The 12,372-nt window shown below is 45.7% G+C and overlaps 1 long non-coding RNA gene across 1 annotated transcript; it reads left to right on the plus strand.

The window, feature by feature from the left end:
* Positions 1 to 6,399: 6,399 nt before the first annotated feature.
* Positions 6,400 to 8,442, plus strand: LOC124654292. The gene is made up of 2 exons (XR_006988290.1): positions 6,400 to 7,918; positions 8,075 to 8,442. It is a non-coding gene; the product is annotated as an uncharacterized LOC124654292 (long non-coding RNA).
* Positions 8,443 to 12,372: the final 3,930 nt, after the last annotated feature.

A 12,372-nucleotide genomic window follows, 5' to 3' on the forward strand; every position in this document is an offset into this window, starting at 1 on the left:
AGTTTTATGTTTTTTTGTGCCAAGTAAAGTCTTTGATAGTAAAGTAAATACTAGATTTGGATTACTGCGCAGAAACAGATTTCTTTGCTGTCACGAATCTGGGACTAATTCTCTGTAGGTAACTCAGAAAATTAAGCCAATTTACGTGAGTGATCCGCAGATATGTACGCAACTTTCATTCAATTTGGGCATTTTCATTTGAGCAAGTCTGGTGCCCTAATAAAATCCATATTTACGGACTGTTCTGTTTTGACAGATTCTGCCTTTTATTTTGCATTGCCTCTTTTGCTATGTTGGATGAATTTCTTTGATCCATTAATGTCCAGTAGCTTTATGCAATGTACAGAAGTGTTAAGAATGATTGTGTCACCTCTGAACATGTTAATTTTTATTGTGCACTAACCCTCTAATGAGTTGTTTCGAGTTTGGTGTGGAGGAAGTTTTCAAGGATCAAGAGAGGAGTATGATACAATATGATCAAGGAGAGTGAAAGCTCTAAGCTTGGGGATCCCCGGTGGTTCACCCCTGCATATTCTAAGAAGACTCAAGCGTCTAAGCTTGGGGATGCCCAAGGCATCCCCTTCTTCATCGACAACATTATCAGGTTCCTCCCCTGAAACTATATTTTTATTCCGTCGCATCTTATGCACTTTGCTTGGAGCGTCGGTTTGTTTTTGTTTTTTGTTTTGTTTGAATAAAATGGATCCTAGCATTCACTTTGTGGGAGAGAGACACGCTCCGCTCGTAGCATATGGACAAGTATGTCCTTAGGCTCTACTCATAGTATTCATGGCGAAGTTTCTTCTTCGTTAAATTGTTATATGGTTGGAATTGGAAAATATTACATGTAGTAATTCTAAAATGTCTTGGATAATTTGATACTTGGCAATTGTTGTGCTCATGCTTAAGCTCTTGCATCATATACTTTGCACCCATTAATGAAGAAACACTTAGAGCTTGCTAATTTGGTTTGCATATTTGGTTTCTCTAGAGTCTAGATAATATCTAGTATTGAGTTTTGAACAACAAGGAAGACGGTGTAGAGTCTTATAATGTTTACAATATGTCTTTTATGTGAGTTTTGCTGTACTGTTCATCCTTGTGTTTGTTTCAAATAACCTTGCTAGCCTAAACCTTGTATCGAGAGGGAATACTTCTCATGCATCCAAAATACTTGAGCCAACCACTATGCCATTTGTGTCCACCATACCTACCTACTACATGGTATTTATCCGCCATTCCAAAGTAAATTGCTTGAGTGCTACCTTTAAAATTCCATCATTCACCTTTGCAATATATAGCTCATGGGACAAATAGCTTAAAAACTATTGTGGTATTGAATATGTACTTATGCACTTTATCTCTTATTAAGTTGCTTGTTGTGCGATAACCATGTTTACGGGGACGCCATCAACTATTCTTTGTTGAATATCATGTGAGTTGCTATGCATGTCCGTCTTGTCTCGAAGTAAGAGAGATCTACCACGTTAATGGTTGGAGCATGCATATTGTTAGAGAAGAGCATTGGGCCGCTAACTAAAGCCATGATCCATGGTGGAAGTTTCGAGTTTTGGACATATATCCTCAATCTCATATGAGAATAATAATTGTTGCCACATGCTTATGCATTAAAGAGGAGTCCATTATCTCGTTGTCCATGTTGTCCCGGTATGGATGTCTAAGTTGAGAATAATCAAAAGCGAGAAATCCAAAATGCGAGCTTTCTCCTTAGACCTTTGTACAGGCGGCATGGAGGTACCCCATTGTGACACTTGGTTAAAACATGTGTATTGCAAAGATCCGGTAGTCCAAGCTAATTAGGACAAGGTGCGGGCACTATTAGTATACGATGCACGAGACTTGCAACTTGTAAGATATAATTTTCATAACTCATATGCTTTATTACTACCGTTGACAAAATTGTTTCATGTTTTCAAAATAAAAGCTCTAGCACAAATATAGCAATCGATGCTTTCCTCTTTGAAGGACCATTCTTTTTACTTTTATGTTGAGTCAGTTCACCTATCTCTCTCCACCTCAAGAAGCAAACACTTGTGTGAATTGTGCATTGATTCCTACATACTTGCATATTGCACTTGTTATATTACTATATGTTGACAATTATCCATGAGATATACATGTTACAAGTTGAAAGCAACCGCTGAAACTTAATCTTCCTTTGTGTTGCTTCAATACCTTTACTTTGATTTATTGCTTTATGAGTTAACTCTTATGCAAGACTTATTAATGCTTGTCTTGAAGTACTATTCATGAAAAGTCTTTGCTTTATGATTCACTTGTTTACTCATGTCATTACCATTGTTTTGATCGCTGCATTCATTACATATGTTTACGAATAGTATGATCAAGGTTATGATGGCATGTCACTTCAGAAATTATCTTTGTTATCGTTTTACCTGCTCGGGACGAGCAGAACTAAGCTTGGGGATGCTGATACGTCTCCAACGTATCGATAATTTCTTATGTTCCATGCCATATTATTGATGATACCTACATGTTTTATGCACACTTTATGTCATATTCGTGCATTTTCTCGGAACTAACCTATTAACAAGATGCCGAAGAGCCGATTCTTGTTTTCTGCTGTTTTTGGTTTCAGAAATCCTAGTAACGAAATATTCTCGGAATTGGACGAAATCAAGACCCAGGGTCCTATTTTGCCACGAAGCTTCCGGAAGACCGAAGAGGAGTCGAAGTGGGGCCACGAGGGGCCGCCACCATAGGGCGGCGCGGCCCAGGTCTTGGCCGCGCCGACCTGTGGTGTGGGGCCCTCGTGTGGCCCCCACGTTGCCCTTCCGCCTACTTAAAGCCTCCGTCGTGAAACCCCCGAGGCGAAAAACCACGATACGGAAAACCTTACCGAGACGCCGCCGCCGCCAATCCCATCTCGGGGGATTCTGGAGATCTCCTCCGGCACCCTGCCGGAGAGGGGATTCATCTCCCGGAGGACTCTACACCGCCATGGTCGCCTCCGGCCGGAGTGATGAGTGAGTAGTTCACCCCTGGACTATGGGTCCATAGCAGTAGCTAGATGGTTGTCTTCTCCTCATTGTGCTTCATTGTTGGATGTTGTGAGCTGCCTAACATGATCAAGACCATCTATCTGTAATACTCTATGTTGTGTTTGTCGGGATCCGATGGATAGAGAATACCATGTTATGTTAATTATCAAGTTATTACATATGTGTTGTTTATGATCTTGCATGCTCTCCGTTATTAGTAGAGGCTCTGGCCAAGTTGATGCTAGTAACTCCAAGAGGGAGTATTTATGCTCGATAGTGGGTTCATGCCGCATTGACACCTGGGGAGTGACGAAACCCCTAAGGTTGTGTTGTGCTCGTTGCCACTAGGGATAAAACATTGATGCTATGTCTAAGGATGTAGTTGTTGATTACATTACGCACCATACTTAATGCAATTGTCTCGTTGCTTTGCAACTTAATACCGGAGGGGGTTCGGACGATAACCTCGAAGGTGGACTTTTTAGGCATAGATGCAGTTGGATGGCGGTCTATGTACTTTGTCGTAATGCCCAATTAAATCTCACTGTACTTATCATGACATGTATGTGCATTGTCATGCCCTCTCTATTTGTCAATTGCCCGACTGTAATTTGTTCACCCAACATGCTTTTATCTTATGGGAGAGACACCTCTAGTGAACTGTGGACCCCGGTCCATTCTTTTATACTGAAATACAAATCTGTTGCAATACTTGTTTTACTGTTTTCTCTGCAAACAATCATCTTCCACACAATACGGTTAACCCTTTGTTACAGCAAGCCGGTGAGATTTACAACCTCACTGTTTCGTTGGAGCAAAGTACTTTGGTTGTGTTGTGTAGGTTCCACGTTGGCGCCGGAATCTCTGGTGTTGCGCCGCACTACATCTCGCCGCCATCAACCTTCAACGTGCTTCTTGACTCCTACTGGTTTGATTAAACCTTGGTTTCTAACTGAGGGAAACTTGCCGCTGTGCGCATCACACCTTCCTCTTGGGGTTCCCAACGGACGTGTCAATTACACGCATCACTATGGCAACAATGGTTTTGGTGGAGGCCGCCACTATGCACATGGCGAGTTGAGTGGCACGACAGGCATGGGATCTGGTCACCACGACGAGAATTGGGGAGGTATGAACACAAATTTCCAGAGAGGGGCCAATTTCAATAACAATGCTAGGTTTGGTCATGGTGCAAATCAGCAGCGATCGAATTCGGGACGTGGTGGAGGTTTCCAATATCGTCCTCGTGTTACTGAAACGGGGGCACCGTCGAGGAGTGCCATTGATGCGGGTCTATTGCAGCAGACGGTGCAGGAGGTTGTTGCTGCGGTGACGGCAGCTACAAAGGCTGTTGAGCCATCGGCCGTACCAGTATCACATGGGTGTGGAGGGTGACAGGGGTCAGCAGGTGGGGATGCCGGTTGCGGCACCAACAACTTCTCAACTGCCGACAGTGATATGTCAGGAGCCTCAGGACAATCAAGGTGTGGGATCAAAATGAAAAGAGAATGAGGGACAGGGGGCTCTAAAGAAGAAGAAGGAAGACAAGACGGGATGCTTTCGGTGTAAGAAGCATGTACATTATATTGATGATTGTCCCACGCCTTTATGTGACCTCTGTGAGTCTATCCACCATGCAACATCAGCTTGTCACCTTCCGAATGCTCCAAAACCCACAACAATTCTTCATGGGTATGCAAATGAGGGACTTATGTTTTTTGAAATCCCATGTGGTGCTTTTAAGGCCAAAGCTGAAAACCCAAAATTAGCGAAAGTAACTGTTGATGGAGATACCATGACCATACCAGAATTAATTGAGCAGCTAAAGAAGATAGTACCTTCTGAGAAGTTCAATTGGGAAGTGTTCCATTTTAAAGATAATATATACAGAGTCAAGCTCCCAAGTAAGCAGGAAGTTCAGAGATTGAAGAATTTTGGTACTTGCTTGTGACGGTAAAGCACACGTCCGTTGGGAACCCAAGTAAGCAGGAAGTTCAGAGATTGTTGTGATCTGCGGTGTTTGGGTAGGAATATTCTTTAGAATCTTTCTATCTATTCTCATCTATATCCAACCCAGCAAGTGTCTTCTCGATAAACCGTCATGAAGACAACCTTAGCAAAACCAAACTTGATGTTTCCGATCAAGATGAAGAACTGAAGAGTGTGAGATACGCAAAACCCTAGTTAGGGATCGATAGAAATTTTTCAAAATAGTTCAATGGGGATTGAACCATTGATTCAATTCTCCATTGATCTTTTATCAAACTAGTGAGGTTGACCAAGTGTTAGAATGCGAGATGAACCAAACTAAATACAAGGAAATGATTGGGTGCGACATGGATTGGCCCCCATGGCGACTACTCATATTGTTTGCTCTTGTTATGAGGAATGGTAAATCTAGAGAGATGTACCTACATGTGGGATGTCGATGATAAGCCTGAACCTTAGGGTGGAGAAAAATTATACCCTTATAGTATGGCAAGTGCTGTCAAACGCAGGACTACAGTGAGTTTGAAGACCCAACCACTAGATGAAAAATAGTGGAAGACCTTCAAGTAAAAAGATGAAGGATCTCATGAAGTTGCTCATCTTGGTCTCGTGATAGGCCTAAAGAGTGACCCCTTTCTGTCAAACGTAGTTCAACCACCAGCCCATATGAAGCCTAACTATGAAAAAACCTACTCAAGTTACCTTGAAGAGTTTTGTTATTCACTATATGTGAATAAACAATCCCTATTGGATGTCAGAATCCATAGATATTTCAAGACATGACCAAATACCAAGTCATACCAAGATGAACTTAGCCTAGACCTAAGACCTAAACCTACATACAAAAGTTTCTTTTAGGGCTTGTTTGGATGCAGCTTTTCCCGGGCGGATCCGCGCGTTTTCCCCGGGTGGAGAAAACACGGGCCCAGTTACCCCGGGTCAATCAACAGCGCCGTTTGGTTGTCCACGAGGTGAGGAAGCCCGGCCCTTCCGCGTCGTTTCCCCGGGCGAGGATTCCACCACTCGACAGGTGGGGAACTGATTCCGCGACTCGCTCTCGCGATGGAGGTGGCGGCGCTGGGAGCATCGGCTCCGGCCCACGAGCTATTTCCTCCGGCGACCGGATCGAACCCCTCCACGAGCGCATCACTCCAAGCCCATCCACGAGAGCATCACTCCAAGCCCCTCCCCAACCGCATCGCCTCGAGCTGTACTCCGCCACCATCCTCCCTCTGATCTGTACTCCGCCTTGAAGCTTCTCCGCTCCGGCGACGACGACGGTAGTCCGGCGAGCAAGTTAATCCCCTTCACCTCTTCTTCATTTTTCCTTTTCCCCTTTTCCTTTCCTTCTCCGATCTGTACAGATAAGCTTTGTTGCTCTAGATCCAAAAGCTTGCTACAGATTAACGAGCCAGGACCAAGAAACGTGAAGAATGACCTTTTCCATTCTCAGATCACAGTGAGCATTCCAGCACAACCTCCTTCCCCTCCTCTCTCCAATTTAAACCCTCGTTTCATGTGTAGCCCTCGTTTAGTATTAACAGATTATTTTTCCACAACTAGATTGCTGATAACTGAGTGGCTTGAGCATGAATGCTTCAAGCTCTTTTGCTTTATTGCTTGCCGTTTGCATCGGATTAATGGACTATGCGTCTCTGACATACCAATTAGCAGATCAGTTGCTTGCGACGCCGCACGAGCATTGCTAATTTCTCTGAATGATTGCAGCTTGCAAACTGCATTAGTATTGAGTGCTTAGAACACTACTGCTACCTGCATTAGTACTGAGCATAAGTTGCATTCCTGGTTTGTGGAATACTTCTGATGTCGTGGTTCTTCTGCAGCTTGCCAGGGCAGTGGTATTTTCACAATTGGTAATTTTGTGTTGCCTTATAGTAGGTAGCGCTACATGTGGTTCCTGTTGTGCAAACAAGTGCCAAACTGACCTAGTTCAATCTTAAATTCATCAACAAGAAAATATAGACTAGTATTATTCAGAGTAGTAGTTATACTACTGTACCCCAGCTCCATTTACATATGACTCTGAATATTAAAGACCGTTTTCCTGGTAGCATAGAACTTGTGTGGTGTTGCCCTGTTATAAGTGTTCTGTTGCATCCCTGAGTACATAAGCCAAGCTGATGGATGAATATAATACCCTTACTTTAGGGTCAGACATAAACCTACACTGTAACATTATTTCAGAAATAATATGTGTGCTTGGATGTTCACTGTGATTAACTTGCAGTAAAACATTGGCTGCTAGTTCAGATCCTCTGTTTCATTGTAGTACCATATTGGCACGTTTCAATTAAATGTTTTCTTTTTGTATAAGTGCATGCAGGATATATACATTCGGTACATCATTGTGCTTTGTATTTATTTGTTATACCTTTGGAAGAACATATAAGTTCAGAACCCAGTGCTAGCTTCTGGTTGATTCGCTTACACCATCAGGAGTCCGTGGCATGGTAGACTTTTACAGTTTCTGGTAATGATAGATAGTACAGTGGAGTTCATTTTATGTTAATCTCGCTAGCGGGATAGCTAGCTCGCAGTAGCTCTTTTTGTCTCGTGGCTAGCTAGCTCTGTTTGTTGGGCAGTGGAATAGCAGCTCACTCCAGAGGTCAATCAGCCCTGGCAAGCACCACTGGAGGCAGTCCACGATGAAGTCGCCCTCCACACTCCCGCCCGGCCGGTGGTTGTAACGGCTCGGGTGCCTGTCCGGCCGCATGTCCCTCGCCTCTGCAGCAGCTGCAGCCGTTGTGCACTGCACGAAACTCAACTTCTGTTTTGTTTTTGAGGCTTCCGCGAATGTACCTCTGTGCTGCGGTGCTCTGCCTCGAAGGCGCCGAGCGAGCGGTCACCGCGCCCATACATAGTCGCCGCCGGTGTTCCACCAGCCGGTACGGTACAGAGGTTTCATGTTTGGTTGATATTGTCATACTCAAATACTCTATTCAGATTGTTATAGTAGCAAGTACTAGGAATATATTGTTAGATGTTGGATATTTTGGAATGGAATGTTAATCTGAACCTGAAGCTTTTTCATGAAACTGCAGGAGGGCGCATGCTCGGACAGTGGAGAAGCTTTGATGCTCCGGCGGTGTGGGAGGACAGCGAAGAAGCTTTGGTTTAGCCCACCGCGCACTCTGCCAGGCTAGGTCGGTTGTGACTGCTCCTTTGGCTCCTCCGACGGCGAGCGGAGCGGCAATGAACTGCGGTGGAGCGGCGGACGGCGGGGAGGATGGAGACGGAGACAAAGATTTGAGTTCAAATTTCAAACTTGCAGCCCTGTTTGTTAAGTAGTTTTTTTCCAAAACTTATTTGTATTGTGGCCACGTCAGTTAATTCCGGATGGTGGAAGTACACAATATGTGTGCATTCATCAATAATCTTTGTTCGAATTATTTATAGTTTTTTTTATCTACTTGTGATTTTGTAGAATTGATATTTACTATGTTTTTTTATAAAAAAAGGACCCGGTTAGCAGTGAAAAGTTATGGATTTGTAAATGTTTGTTTTAGTTGCATGATAATCGCTTTCATAGGAACAGTACAGCTGGGCAAAAGCATCGCATTTGTTAGAACAGTACAGCTAGGCAACAGCGGCTCCCCTGACCGAACCAAATGGGCAACCCACATTTTCCCCTGCGGGAGGGTTTCCCGGGTGCACCCTAGATTCCCCTGTGGGGAAACTGTTCCCTGGTTTTAACTCCCCGGACAGCCAAACGAAGCCTTAAGGGCTCGTTTGGTTGTCAGGTACCAAAAAACCTGGGAAGTACGCCCCCAACCGGAATTTCCCTGGGCACAAGGGATCCCCGTTCCACCCTGGGAGAGATCACCCCAGGCGTTTGGACATCACGCGGAAGGGAAGGGAATAGAAAATAGAGTACCGAAGGGAACAGAAATTTTAGGAAAATCATGGGAGCAGAGCCATGGACGGAGAATCAACTCATACCGCAGGCTTGAGGAGAGGCGGACGCCGGAGGGAGCCGGACTAGCGGAGGATGTTGGCCGTCGGCCGGGAGAGGTCGACGTACTATGTCTCGAGACGGCGAGGATGCCAAGCCGGCGGAGCCATGGGGGTGGGGAGCGGAGGAATAGAGCAGGAGGAGGACTTGGCTACGGACGGAGGCGAGAGGAGGGCAAGGCGGGCCGAGGTTGCCTCGTCGCGAGAGAAACCGGGGAAAATCCTCCCGATGTGCGGAGGTGGGGAACGACGGCCGGGGATTTTGGGCGGATGGGGCGGATCGGGCCAGAAATTCCCTTCCCCGATGGGCACCAAATGGCCCGCTATAAAAACCTGGGCCAAGTTTCCGCGCGGACTCCACGCCCTGGGAAAGAACGGGGATCCCGGGAGGATTGCTTGCATCCAAACGAGCCCTAAGGGTGGTAGCCCACCTCGACGTATGCCAAACCTCTTTTTCTTTCTAGCCTCTTCAAATCTCGGGGACGAGATTTCTCTTAAGGGTGGTAGTCTGTCACATCCTAAGATTTTCTAAATCTTAGAATGTGAAAATAAAATAAAGTGAGTGTTTGTTTGTTTGTCATAATTGAATTTTCACAAGGAATTAAAAATGTTTGTGTTTATTAAAAAGGTTTTTTTAAAAAATAGAGTTTTCATAAACCTTGGTTTTCAAAAGATTTTCCAACAATAACTGATTTTTGCTCTGAGGTTTTGAAAATTATAAAATCATTATTTTGTGAAAACATTTAAACCCTAAAAAGGCACTATAGCTACATAGACATGTATGTCAAAATTTGATTTTGTAACGTTTATATTTTTTCTCAAATTTGATCTCATGTTAAAGTATTTTTCCTAACGAATCTTACGGCAGCTCATTTGCATTTTTCCGATTTGTTTTAAAGCCCCAGAGTGTATTTTGCAAATCTTTGATTTAAAAAAAAAAAGTGCCAGGCCGAACGGCCCAGCCAGCCCCGCACCAGCCCACTCGCCCGCTCTCAGCGCAACCGGCCGCGTCGCTCGCCTCCCGCACGCCCGAGCGCCCGCACGCGACTGCCCCCAGCTGCCGCCTCCGCGCGTGATTCTCGCTGGCGTGAATTCCGCCCACGCATGTGCAATGAACCTGGACATCAACGTTCCTATAAGGGCATGAGCAACGGTGGTATACACAACTAGCTGCTCCATGTAAAAAAGTTGTAAGAAGCAACATGATGAATTTTATCTCTTCAATAGAAGCTACAACTTTAGTTAGAAAAAAGAGAGAATGGACCCCACAAATATGACACTGTGTATCTCTTTCTCTTTCCAAAAAGCATGCTTTTAGGGCTTAAGATCCCACTTCTTGAAGAGGAGACTACTTCCTCATCCGAACCTACTTTGGACCACCCAAACCTAACTAAAGGTGTGAAGCAGCACCTCTAGAGCAGTGCATTGGACATGCCCTAAATACCCCTCCGTGAGCAGCCCAAGCCTCACACCAAAAGCACACGACCCCTCTCTCCTGATCTCGCTTAGGCAGCTCTGCACTTTCTTAGAGCATCTCCACTCGTCCCCCCGACGAGGCCCCCGGCGAGCGTTTTTTTCCATCCGGACGGCGTAATTCGGCCCAGTCGCGCCCCCGGTTCCTCGTTTTCGTCCGGATTTGGGCCTAAATCCATCCGGCGATCCCACGCCATCCCCGGCCCCCGGGAGCGCTCGAGGACTCCGGACGAGTGAAAAGCGGGCGTGGCCCCAACTTGTCGGCGACAATGGCCTCCGATCTACGGCAAAACCCTCGTCTTCCCGATCTACGGCAAAACCCTCGTCTTCCCGATCTACGGCAATACCCTCGTCGAACGAAAGCTTTGAACTCTCAAGTGGTGCAACATAGATAGATTATATATATATTTCGAATATAATTCGAATAAACATAAAAATTACATATAAAAACTTTAAAACTAAACTACTTCTTCTTCTTCTTAGAAGGCCCCGCCTCATCGTCGTCGCGGCGACGCTTCCGGCTCGTCACCTCCTCGTCGGAGGAAGTTGAGTCCTCCTCGTCGTCGTCCTCATCGCCCTCTTCGTCCTCCTCCTCCTGCTCCTCCTCCTGCTCCCTGCTCCTCCTCCTCTTCCTCGGCCTCTTCCTCGGCCTCGCTCCTCGGCCTCGCTCCACGGCCTCTTCGTCCTCCTCCTCGTCGTCCCACTCGTCCTCGCCGGCCGGCGGGGGGAATCGTCGCTGCCTGGACGATGCGGCTGGATCCCACCAATGGCGCCATCCGGGCGGCTTCCCTCGCCGTCGGTGTCCGATGGCCAAGAGATATCGCTCATGGTTGACGGAGGATGGTGACGAGAGAACAGATGAATGGCTCAGCCCGTCGAAAACCGTTTATGTAGGTCTCTCGACGAAAGAGAGCGCCGGTTGCTCTTCCGCGGAGTTCGTGCTCCATTACGGCGGTTCTCGCATCGAGGCCACTTCGACCGTTCCCGACGAGTCGTTTCGGCTCTCCAGATCCACTTCGCGACGGTTCAATGCGGCGAGGGAACTCCGACGATTGCCCTTCCCGGTGACTGCGCCGTCGCTATGCACGCGGTGGGTGCGCGTCCATGGGCTCGCGGCTGGAAAAATGGGCCTCCCCAGGCCAAAAACTACATCCATCCGACGCTAAATTTCGCCGGATTTGGGCGTGGGGAGCCCAAACGAGTGGGGATGCTCTTAGCGACGCGCACAGCACGACGCCGCAGCTATCTCCATCGTCCACGTCCTTCAGCTCTGCCGCGGTAATTCCATTCATCTCCCCTCATCGATTTTAGTTTGAATCTGTAGTGTTAGGTTCAGAGTAGATGAATGGTGAGCATCTTAGAACCGTTAGATCTAAATCAAGTATGCTTGATTAGCTGCACATCGATCGATCCATTCAAATTCGTAGTTTGATCTAGCTCATGAATAACTTTGAAATTCCGTAACTTTAAATCTAGATCTCCATTTTGAATACTGGTTCTTGCGTTAAGTTTATAAAATTATTCTCTACAACTTTTATGTAGGAAGTTTCTCCATCCGAACAACTTGTTCAGACAACTTTTCGGACACCATTAGAGCTTAACCGCAAAATGTAAAATCCATATCTTTAGTTCTACCCATCGGTTTTTGACAAACTTTATACCGTTGGAATCAGTAAAATGTGTAGATTATTCTAGACATTTTGCATGTCGATTTCACACACTTTATTTTCGCAGTATTTCTATGTTTCGCGATATTGTTCTTCCATTATGAAAATCTTTTAAACACAATCACCATGTCCCATGATCACATCTCTCCACAACATATTATCCTACTCCACATTACTGAAATAACAATTGAGTTATTTGAGTAAAATGTGACATGCTCTATTTTCGATTTTTACCTTGATCTAGTGGG

Source organism: Lolium rigidum, chromosome 5, assembly GCF_022539505.1.
Source record: "Lolium rigidum isolate FL_2022 chromosome 5, APGP_CSIRO_Lrig_0.1, whole genome shotgun sequence".
Classification (NCBI taxonomy): domain Eukaryota; kingdom Viridiplantae; phylum Streptophyta; class Magnoliopsida; order Poales; family Poaceae; genus Lolium; species Lolium rigidum.